Raw genomic sequence first — 10,993 nt, 5'->3', positions numbered from 1 at the left:
TCAATTCTTAAAGTCTTAAACTTTGATTTGACCCCTAGGGGCCAAAGGCATAGCCCCTTAAGGAAAATAATTAAGTAAGCTTTCAAACACTACTTCTTCATGTCGTGACAAATTTCAACCAAACTTGGTCTGATGCATTATCAGGTGGTGATTATCATGTTATAAATTCAGAATTTTGATTCGATCCCTAGCATTGGGGACTCAGATAGGGAAATAATTAGATCAACTTAATTGTGAATCTCAGGTGACAGATAAGGCCCATGGGCCTCTTGTTCTTATTTTGATTATAAATACCTGGCTATCTTGAATCTATAATAAAAACAGTTTTTCTTTAAACTGATACATCAGTGAGGAAATACAAAAATAACATGGTATATTTTTGAAGCTAGTAGAACTCTCTTCATTTCAGAAAACACCAATCCTTCATTTCCACCACCTCCTGCCAAAGTAACAGTTCATCAAGCAAGACGATCCAGATCAAGGTCTGGAACCCGCAAATCTCCATCAAGATCACCCATACAGCACCGCCACAGGGAAAGGTCAAAATCTAGGTCCCCAAGATTTCGACAAAGACAGAGAATTAGATCGTGGTCAAGATCACCAAAGTCTGTAAATAAGAGGTCCTGGTCAAGATCAGATTCAGATACTCCTCATAGAAGACATCCTTCTCCAACGGGATGGAGCTTAACGGTGGAAAGGCCACAGATATCAAAGTCTAGGTCACCAAGCATAAGGTTGGAGCCTCAGGATACAATATCATCAACCCCAGGCCCTATTCATCCTCAGAGGTAAAAAGAAACTTTTCTTCTTTTTCTTTTTTTATTTTCCTGACAGATCGACAAAAGGGAGACATATTGTTTTTGTATGAGTTTCTTCTTGTTCTTCTTCAAATAATTTCGTGTCCGGAGCATTACTCTCTTCGTATTTACGATAGGGTGATGATATTTGGTATAACTTCATGACTTAGGACAGTGTGTCACAACAAAAAATTGGGGCCATTGCCTTTTTATTACAGAATTATTGCCCTTTGTAAGAAAATACTGTCCAGAATATATTTCTTTTTATAATTAAGAGATAGGATGATGATATTTAATGTAATTGTATATGACTTATAGAAGGTGTGTTGTGTAAAAATATAAAGGACCTTGGTCCTTCAGTTACAGAGTTATTGCCCTTGGATAATAACTTTGAACAATATTTTGCACAACTACACAATGGCGTACACACACACACACACATACTCAAAGTCATGACTACTTCATTCCAGAGAAGAGGAGACATTTGATTTTAGCTGTGCTCAATCAAGAAAATTTCTTGCGTATATATATTGCAATAGCAATATTATCTTTAAAAAGTGAACTCTATTAAATTTTAGGCAAAGACATGTTGACAGAGAGGAGCGGACACACCCAAAGGCGAAAAAAGATGATGTGTCGAAAATGGCATTTCCACTGTCTGAAAAGAGTAAGTTCATATCATGCAAAAATTTGAAGTAAAATTTGCATGATGTAATTTTAAAACTAAATTTTATATTTCAACAATTTGAACCAGGTTTTTTTTTGTTTTAATCAAAATTGTTGGTTCAATGGAAGCAAACCAGACAACATGTGGAAAACCGATGTGGTTCAGCACATGCCTTATTTTAACCCAACCACATTCTAATCATTGCCTGAATAAGTTGAGCTGCAGAATGTATACTTTCAATGCAGCACAATCTAGTAATAATAGAGCACTTCATCCTTAATATTATATATATCTCTAAAAAGATTTGGGAAATGTGAAAATAATCTCTCATATAATATTTAGTGTAAATTCAATTAATAGGATTCCAACGCAAAGTCTTCTATTTGCTGATGGACATAAGAGAAAGGCTGGATGCATTAGAAGACAAGGGAGTACAAGGGACAAGTGGTTCCCAGATGGGGACGAAATTGCCTAAGCAGGCTGAAACCATAGAGGAATTGGAACAGATTGAGAGGAGTATTCACAGCAGTGAAAAAAGAGAAAAGTTGGTAAGTTGACTGATTTAATGAATTATGAAATACATATTTTCATTGAACAAAAAGATTATTTTATCTTCAGACCATGATTAGATGGACATAATACTTGTCATATAGGCTCCATTGTTGTAATGTAATCAATGACCACTATACTGCTGCAGTCAATTCAACTAAATAAGAGTTTTATCAATTACAGATTCAAAGACTGTCCAAGGTTGGAGGTGATTCTTTGAAAAATGTTGTCAAGAACATGTTGTTAAAGTAAGTTTCCATAACCAGGTTTTGATTACATATAATCTTTTGACTCACCTACGATGACTTTTATGTTATCTGCATTACGTATATGATAATACTTGGCAACTAGATTCAGTTTTAGGAAAATGCAGTAGGTCTACAGGTTTTGGAATTTTTTTTGGGGGGGTGGGGGGGAGGTAAAAGGAGATAAAAACTGGAATTTTGATAATTTACTTTAAAGTCCACTTTTTACATCGTTAGTAGTCCCATTTAATTCCAACTTTAAAACATTACTCATATTAGCATACTTGCGTCTGACCTCATTTTTTAGTAAAAAAGCATAAACTCTGAGGATTTACATTGAAATCCTTAATTTTACATTTTTAATAATATCTCATCAAACTAAAACTTGATTATATTGCTACTACATCCAGTGGAAGTTCTATATTAGACAAATTTTAGTATTACAGAGCGAGGAATGGGATACATGGTTAAACATAATTCTTGTTCTATTCAATTGATACTCAAATTTGTAAGATGAGTAAGGAACGATATATCTTGGATATGCTTTTACAAATCACAATGGAGGTTGATAATCAACTCCACACCTTAAAATTTCAGGCTGATGACCAACGAAGTGATGGCGAAATTTAATGTCAAGGGAACCAGGGGCAAACAGAGTTTTCGGGTTCTCCGTTTGATGTTGTGAAAGGTAATACTATGTCAGACCATGATTTACCCCCACAATGAAGTTAGCATCGTTGAAACAGCTTTGTCTATCAATAGAAAAATTTTGTCTGGACAACTCCCAAAAGAGCTGTATTTATTCAAATGAAACTACACAGGAATGTTAGTGGAGATTTATATGGTGGTAGGTATTGATCGACATTAGGAAAACAAGGAGTCCATTTTGCAATTGATCGAAATGTCCACTTAATAGAAGACTTTTGATCGGTTAAAATTTAGATATGGTTGGATTTTGGATAAAATCAATTAATGGGTAGTGTCTGACCTCAAGACCATGGAGTTTTATTTATGATTAAATGGATCGGCTGTCTAAAGAATGATTCTGATCAATTAAATCCTTCCTAAATTAGTTGGCTTTTGCAACAATTCTAATCAGTAGCTGACTTTTAGCACATTCTTCTTTAAATCTCGTTTGAAAGAATAAATTTTCTTCCCCATTGCAATATTTTTGAACATTAAATGCAATATTAGAATAAAGTAAAGAACAACAAATGTTACATTAGTATTAAGATCTATTGCATTGATCCTTTCAGAAAGCACACAAAGGTGTACAGACTGCAGAGACGCTGATGTGGAAGCAGTGATTGGGTACACATTAAAACATGCGCCCGACAGGAGAGGTGGAGGAGGAAGACACTTATTTACATGAATCTCTCTACGAACAATGAATATTATTGCAAACATATTTTCAGACATAAAGTTTCATGGAAAATTTCATCTTTTATTATCTCCTCTTATTTATATTTAATAATTTGAAGTCGTTCCTGCAACCTATTGTGACGTTTATGCATTGGGAAAAACATTGTCAACTTTTCATGGGAAATATGGTATTCAAATCTTAATTTTAAGACGGGTCACTGGTGTTATAATAGAATATACATTAATTTTGTTAGGGGCTCACTCTCACAGAGAATGAATATGAATATTTTGTTTTTCATACATTTTGTAATTTGTGCATTTGGAATGTTTCATGGTTGCTTTTTTTGTATGTATTTACAAATTAGGCTTTCAATATTTTATTACAATAATTTCTTTGTCAAGTTTTTTTTTCAATTCTTGTTTATTGTAAAATCTTGAAAAGAAAATTAATATTTTGTTTCTATTGCGCATGTGTTGAAATAATGACTTTGATAGAAAATTTACACATGATAGTTCATATATACAGAAGCTTGTTTTTATTGTCTTTAAGAACAGTTTTGTTATATTTAAACAATGAAGATCATGTCATGAATAATTTCTTTTGTCGCTCCTGTCATTTTTGTAAATTTGTTTATTATTGTCATGATACATATATAATTTTTTGTGCAGTTATGCTATAAATAAAATTTGTAAGAGGAACTATATTTTGATTTTTCTTATTACTTTTTAATACTTCAAAGTGTCTGCAATGTAATCTATCTGAAGTCAGATTCTGACTAATATATGACGAAAATCTGACGTAAAATACTGACATAATATAGATGTCAGACATTTACGTCAATATTACTTTCATTTCTGACCATTATTTGACGTAACCTTGACGTCAGGACTAAGTCCAGATCTGACGTAAATTTGACGTAAAATGCCTGCTGGGATGGGGTGCGACGGGACTCCCGTATGTAGTTCATTTTATGTGTAACCTCCTCTCCTTACATAAGTGATTGTGCCTCTCCGTTTTAGATTAAAAAAATATTTCCAGTGTCCTTTCACTTTACACATGACGTCATATAAGCATAAATGTTATATACGTGTTTAAATGTTATATGTGCTGGTATGGTTTAAAATCATTTACATGATTATTGTTGTGTTCAAGAAGATAGGGCTAAGTATGCAATGAACAATGAACCAAGATGGAACCATTAGATTTTGAAGATGGTTTTAGGCTTTGAAAACCTTAAATCTACGATAAAAACTGGGCTCGTATTCATAGTGAAATATTACTCAAAATATTGAGCTAAAATATGTGGGGGATAAAGGAAAGAAACAAACGCTCTGATAAGATAAACATGTAGATATAGGATGGGACAGGGATATTTGACCCGAGAGGTCATTTAATATCGGTTAGTAAAGCCAGAGGCTTTAACTTTCTGAGACCAAGTCAACACAAGCAGACGGTGTTGAAAGAGTTGCCTCCCTTCGGTAGTACTTGCACATTTACACTCATCATCATCATCATCATCATCATCATCGTCATCATCAACATATGTGATATTTAAAGTAAGAAAAAACAATTAATGATAATAAATAAATAAAAATAAAAATTATAAAAAGGAAAAATATTTCTTTCAATTACTTACAAGATCGAAGCTGCAATGGTTTCAAATTCCTCACCACATCATAGTTAGTTGGCCTTTATGAAATAAGTTGTCTGTTACTGTTTAATATCAATAAAAGCTATCCTATATAATATATCTCCTAATATATAAGATACCTTATTTAGACATATAAAGTATCTCATTTACATTATATACGATATAACATAAAATATATTTTGTATTATTTGGTGAAAAACAATATCGACATTGCACTTGAAATAAATGAAATAAAAAATATATGGGACCACAGAATTCCTTTATTTTTTAATGCAGTATGAATTATCGGCATATATCAGGAGGTCCCAGGTAAATCGTAATTCTTTGTTACATATAGTCACGGACTTATATACACTATGAGCATCACAGCTGACTTTTTGTTTCCAATTATTTGGAAAGCTGTTCACATATTGGAAGCTGTCAATTTAAAAGTCCTGTTCTTAACATGTGATGGAGCTTCTGCAAACCGACGATTTTTCAAATTGCATAGTGATCCTGGAAATGATGGACCAGTTTTCTACACAGATAATCCCCATGACATGACAAGAAAGATATACTTCGTGTCTGATGTCCCTCATCTTCTCAAAACCACAAGGAACTGCTTCAGCAATTCATTTTCTCACTCAAAAACTAGGAAGTTGTGGAATGATGGGAAGGACATTTCCTGGGGACATATTGTCAAGCTGTACGAAGATCATTGTGAAAACAACTTATATACACCCTGCCCAGAACTTTCACGAAACCATGTTGATTTGACAGCATTCAGCCGAATGAAAGTCCGCCTTGCAGCACAAGTCATGAGTGATAGTGTTGCTAATGCATTAGAGGAACTCTATGATGAAAGTGTTTCTGAAACTGTGACATTTATTCGAAACGTTAATAAATTCTTTGATTGTTTGAATGTTAGAAACCACTTTGAGGGTAGGAACAAAAGAAACCCTAATCTAGCTCCATATGAAAATCCTCAAGATGAAAGATTGGACTGGCTGAAAAATGACTTCTTGGGCTACCTGAACCAGTGGAAAAACAATGTGAATGGAAGACCAAATCTGACCACTTCGGAGAAAGCTAGCATGTTACTGAGTCATCAGACTGTTACTGGCCTTGAAACATCAGTTAGATCAATCACAGAATGTGTAAAATATATCCTGAACCTCGGAGCAAGTTTTGTGTTGACTCATGCTTTTAATCAAGATCCTCTTGAGGAACATTTTAGTCACCACAGGCACAAAGGAGGAGCCAACAATAACCCCTCTGTTTATGAAGTGAGAAATGCACTTACACAAATCCGTGCAATAAATGCTCAGGCACTGGTTCCCAAAAGAGGAAATACATTAACTGTTGACAATAACATGCAAATTGACAATACCAGATTGCCACGCAGAAATGTTATGAGACTGTAATGGTTGTCTTGTTGTTGAATGTACATCATGTAAAATGTAGATTTGTACAGCTTGCTTATTACTTTAGCACCAGAATGTCAATTTTACTTTTTGTAGATTTTGTTAAAAGATTGAATTTGTAACTGCTTTGAAGCAGTTCTTTTCTTTAAAGTGTGCTGTCAGAAGTTTCTTTAAAAGTACATTGTATAATATGTAAGGATGTATGAAAGTGTGTATAGTATATAAGGATGTATGAAAGTGTGTATAGTATATAAGGATGTATGAAAGTGTGTATAGTATATAAGGATGTATGAAAGTGTGTATAATATGTAAGGATGTATGAAAGTGTGTATAATATGTAAGGATGTATGAAAGTGTGTATAATATGTAAGGATGTATGAAAGTGTGTATAATATGTATATATATCCAATAAAAACAAAAATTTCATTTATGACATTTTGTGTAATGCTTTAATTAATTACATTTCAATGGTTTTGAAGTACCAACATAAATTATATATACATTGTATGTGAACACAGACTTTATTGCAGTTTATAATGGTTGCACATGAAACACCATCAAGTCTTAAATAAATCAAATCATACAATTATATACAACCTTGCAGGAGTAGTGATGAACTTTTAATAACAAAAAATGCAAACTTTAGTTATTTGAACAAAAATGAAATAAAAAGTTGATGTGGACTTGTAACAAGATAGTGCCTTATCAATATGAATACTATTTACATTGTTGTCTTAAAGAAATATTTTCAACTCCCAATGAACAAAGGCAGGTCATGCATTTACTTAACTTGGGCTTATTGCTGAGAAACAGTAAATATTGTGTGATCATATATCTAGAAGGCTGAAGTTTCAATGAATGTCAAACTTTTGTAATTTCTCAGATTAGCAGAAGTGATACTATGCCAGCAACAGTTCTGTTGTTTCTATCAATTTAGTAAATCATGGACTGAAATTCTTAGAATAAATAGTATAAACAAATCAGCTGAAGCTATTTCCCCACTAATATAAATGAAGGAGTCTACAGTAACTTAGAATGTATCCCACATGAATGAAATTTACATCACTGTTTTAAATTTCCACGTAGACTTTTTGAAGGTTGGCACTTGAGATTGACTTTTGCCAATTTGTTTTTTTGTATTCTCACCATGGCATTTCCTCTTATGGTAAGAAATAGATGGACAACATCTTCTAAAATCTTGGTTGGTGTTTCTGGGCATTCCTCAGGCTCACAACTGAATATCTTTGAACTGTAGTGTTTCACCATAAACTCTTCCATCAGGCACTCTTTCAATGGCTCCAGGTTGAGTGAACTTGACGTTAGGCAGTTTTCCTCAATAGTGTTTCTCACAACAATTTCTAACTCGCGTATCAAAAGGAAAAAATCGTCACAGGGAAATCTCAGACCACCTCTGTCCTTCTTCCTCGTCCAAGTTTGAAATTTTGTAACGAAAGTTGTTGGCTGATGAACACAGTCTACTTGCAATGAATTCACTACAGTTAACCTGTCTTTGAAACTTTCATACTTGGAATACTTTTGATTCAATGATTTCAAAATATAACCAGAAATGTAAAACAGAATCTGCTGGTCTCCATCAGAAATTTGCAGTTGGCGCTCTTTAGAAATGGCAGTCTTGACTGATATTTGGGTGAACAAAATTTTCTCTAATAATGTCAGTAGAAGTATTTGTACAAAGTTATGAACTGATGATATTTCAAAACCTAAACTGGTGTATAGATTGATGTATTTTGTCCTGAGATCCTTGTTAATGCGAGCAGTGTGTAATTTTCTTAACAAAGACTCCCTTTGCAGAGCTGAGGAAATTTCAATACCTGATGAAAATAAGTCTGTGAATAAACTGAAGTAAAAATCTTCTAAACAACAGTTCCCTAGAGTGAAATCACATAACACTGAAAAATTAGGACCCCCAAGAAGTTGTTGCAGCTCGTCAGCCTTCAGTGAATGTACTGCTACCCGGAAACTCTCCTTGAAACTGTCTGGTGACAACTCACATGTATCCTGTTTGACTGGAACCTGCACTACTGGATAGTTGCCGGTAGTGTCACTGGGGATTTTACTGGCTCTGGCACTCTGGCTTTTATTGTCATTAGCTGAAAAATATATGAGAACATCAGGGGGTGATCTTAGTGTAAACATTGAATTTTTGCAAAATCACAGAATAGTTTCATTTTTAAATTTTTTAAATGATTTTAAATAATGTTCAATTGTCACTTTTGTCAGTGTTTATTTGACAGAGTTATTGCCCCATTGTTAACAAAACATCACACTTTGTTTCCATGCAATAACTTTAACAAATGTTGACAGATTTTCTTCATATTTGATAAAAAGGTTTAAGGAATAAAGTGCTTGACTGAATTTGATTGCCACTTTTTTCATAGTTGTTTACCACCAATATGCCGGGAATGTAGGTGAAATGAATTCCACGAATTTGCTCGTTAATTTGTAAATCAATAGTAACTCAAATTCATTAAAATTGAACCCCCACAAATATGGATGATTATACAGTAACCATACTAAATGATTTTACATTAAACTATCTTTGTGACAAAACAAGAACTGAGAGTTCAAAATACAAATATACATTTTGTGGTGTAAGTACCCATACCAACAGAATATATGATTAATCTGCTTTAAACCATTAGAGTGCAAGTAAATGTTGAATTAAACTCGAGTTAATTTGTAATTCACTACAAAATAAAATGGTTTGGGATATTACAGTTAAAACAGAACTTTGTAAAAGAATGTGCATAATTAGTCATTCATAGCAAGCCAAACAAAAGTAAATAAGATTCTGTGATTGTCCATAATGTCATTGAAGTATTTGTTTTGAATTAAGTCACAAAATATTTACTGTCTTACAGTTAACTTGTTACAGTTGAAATCCAGTCTTACTGTTGAATTATGAATACAGCTTTAATCAATCATCATCATTATTATAAACAAATTCATCATCCTCCCTTTGATTATATTATCATTCTCATGATAACACCATTATCATCATCATCATGCTATTAATCATCATCTTAACCATCATCATAAAAATCATCTACCTTGTTATAATCTTGATAGTCAATCAAAATCAGCAAAAGACAATATCCAGACAGCAGAGAAGAATTTGTCATTTTCCTCATGCACATTTTCACACGCAGACAACACTCACACATTTTTCATAGAATGAAGAAAGAAAATGTATTGATGAATAGAGAGTGTGAGATGGAGAAAGAGGCCATCAGATAATAAATAGAGAGAGCAAGATGGAGAAAGAGGCCATCAGATAATAAATAGAGAGAGCAAGATGGAGAAAGAGGCCATCAGATAATAAATAGAGAGAGCAAGATGGAGAAAGAGGCCATCAGATAATAAATAGAGAGAGCAAGATGGAGAAAGAGGCCATCAGATAATAAATAGAGAGAGCAAGATGGAGAAAGAGGCCATCAGATAATAAATAGAGAGAGCAAGATGGAGAAAGAGGCCATCAGATAATAAATAGAGAGAGCAAGATGGAGAAAGAGGCCATCAGATAATAAATAGAGAGAGCGAGATGGAGAAAGAGGCCATCAGATAATAAATAGAGAGAGCAAGATGGAGAAAGAGGCCATCAGATAATAAATAGAGAGAGCGAGATGGAGAAAGAGGCCATCAGATAATAAATTGATAAAAAAAAAAAAAATCATCAGTCGACACAAAAAATCAAGTTTGACAAGGTTTTCCCATTTTTCCATTTAATTTAAAGGTGTCATTTCAGCTGTTTGAGACATCTAATTGAACAGAAAAGACTTTGTGCAAGGGCATTGATAATTAAAGAACTACAGGTATGCAGACATCTTGTCTTTATAATGCAGTTTTTGATCATTGAAATTATGTCATTGTCATCTCATAAACTAGAGCTATTTGTAACTTTCAATTACAAATAGAAAACATTTTCTGTTGAAAGATGATGATATAAACAATGCACCAGTAAGCAGCTCTTGTATGGGTACTTTCTGGAACCAAGGAAGTTTCATATTTATCATTACCTGGAATAGCATTTGATAGATATCCTTTCATATTTTAGAATAATTCATTAATATAACATTAATGTATCATATACTATAGCTGCAGGTGATAATTTAAGAAATCATGCACTTTTCCCTTTTGTTAGATGATTACCACATCTCAAAAATGTTTTCTCTTTGACGAAGAATCTGACATTTATCATCAAACTAAATGACAACGGAATATGGTTATTACTTCCTGAAGATTTATAATTACATTTTTATCTACACTTAAAAGGTAAAGTTCCACTCAATATAACTGT

Source organism: Ylistrum balloti, unplaced genomic scaffold, assembly GCF_031769215.1.
Source record: "Ylistrum balloti isolate Yb309-2 unplaced genomic scaffold, AGI_CSIRO_Ybal_v1 Utg370592, whole genome shotgun sequence".
NCBI classification, from domain to species: Eukaryota; Metazoa; Mollusca; class Bivalvia; order Pectinida; family Pectinidae; genus Ylistrum; species Ylistrum balloti.
This window is presented reverse-complemented; position numbering follows the sequence as displayed.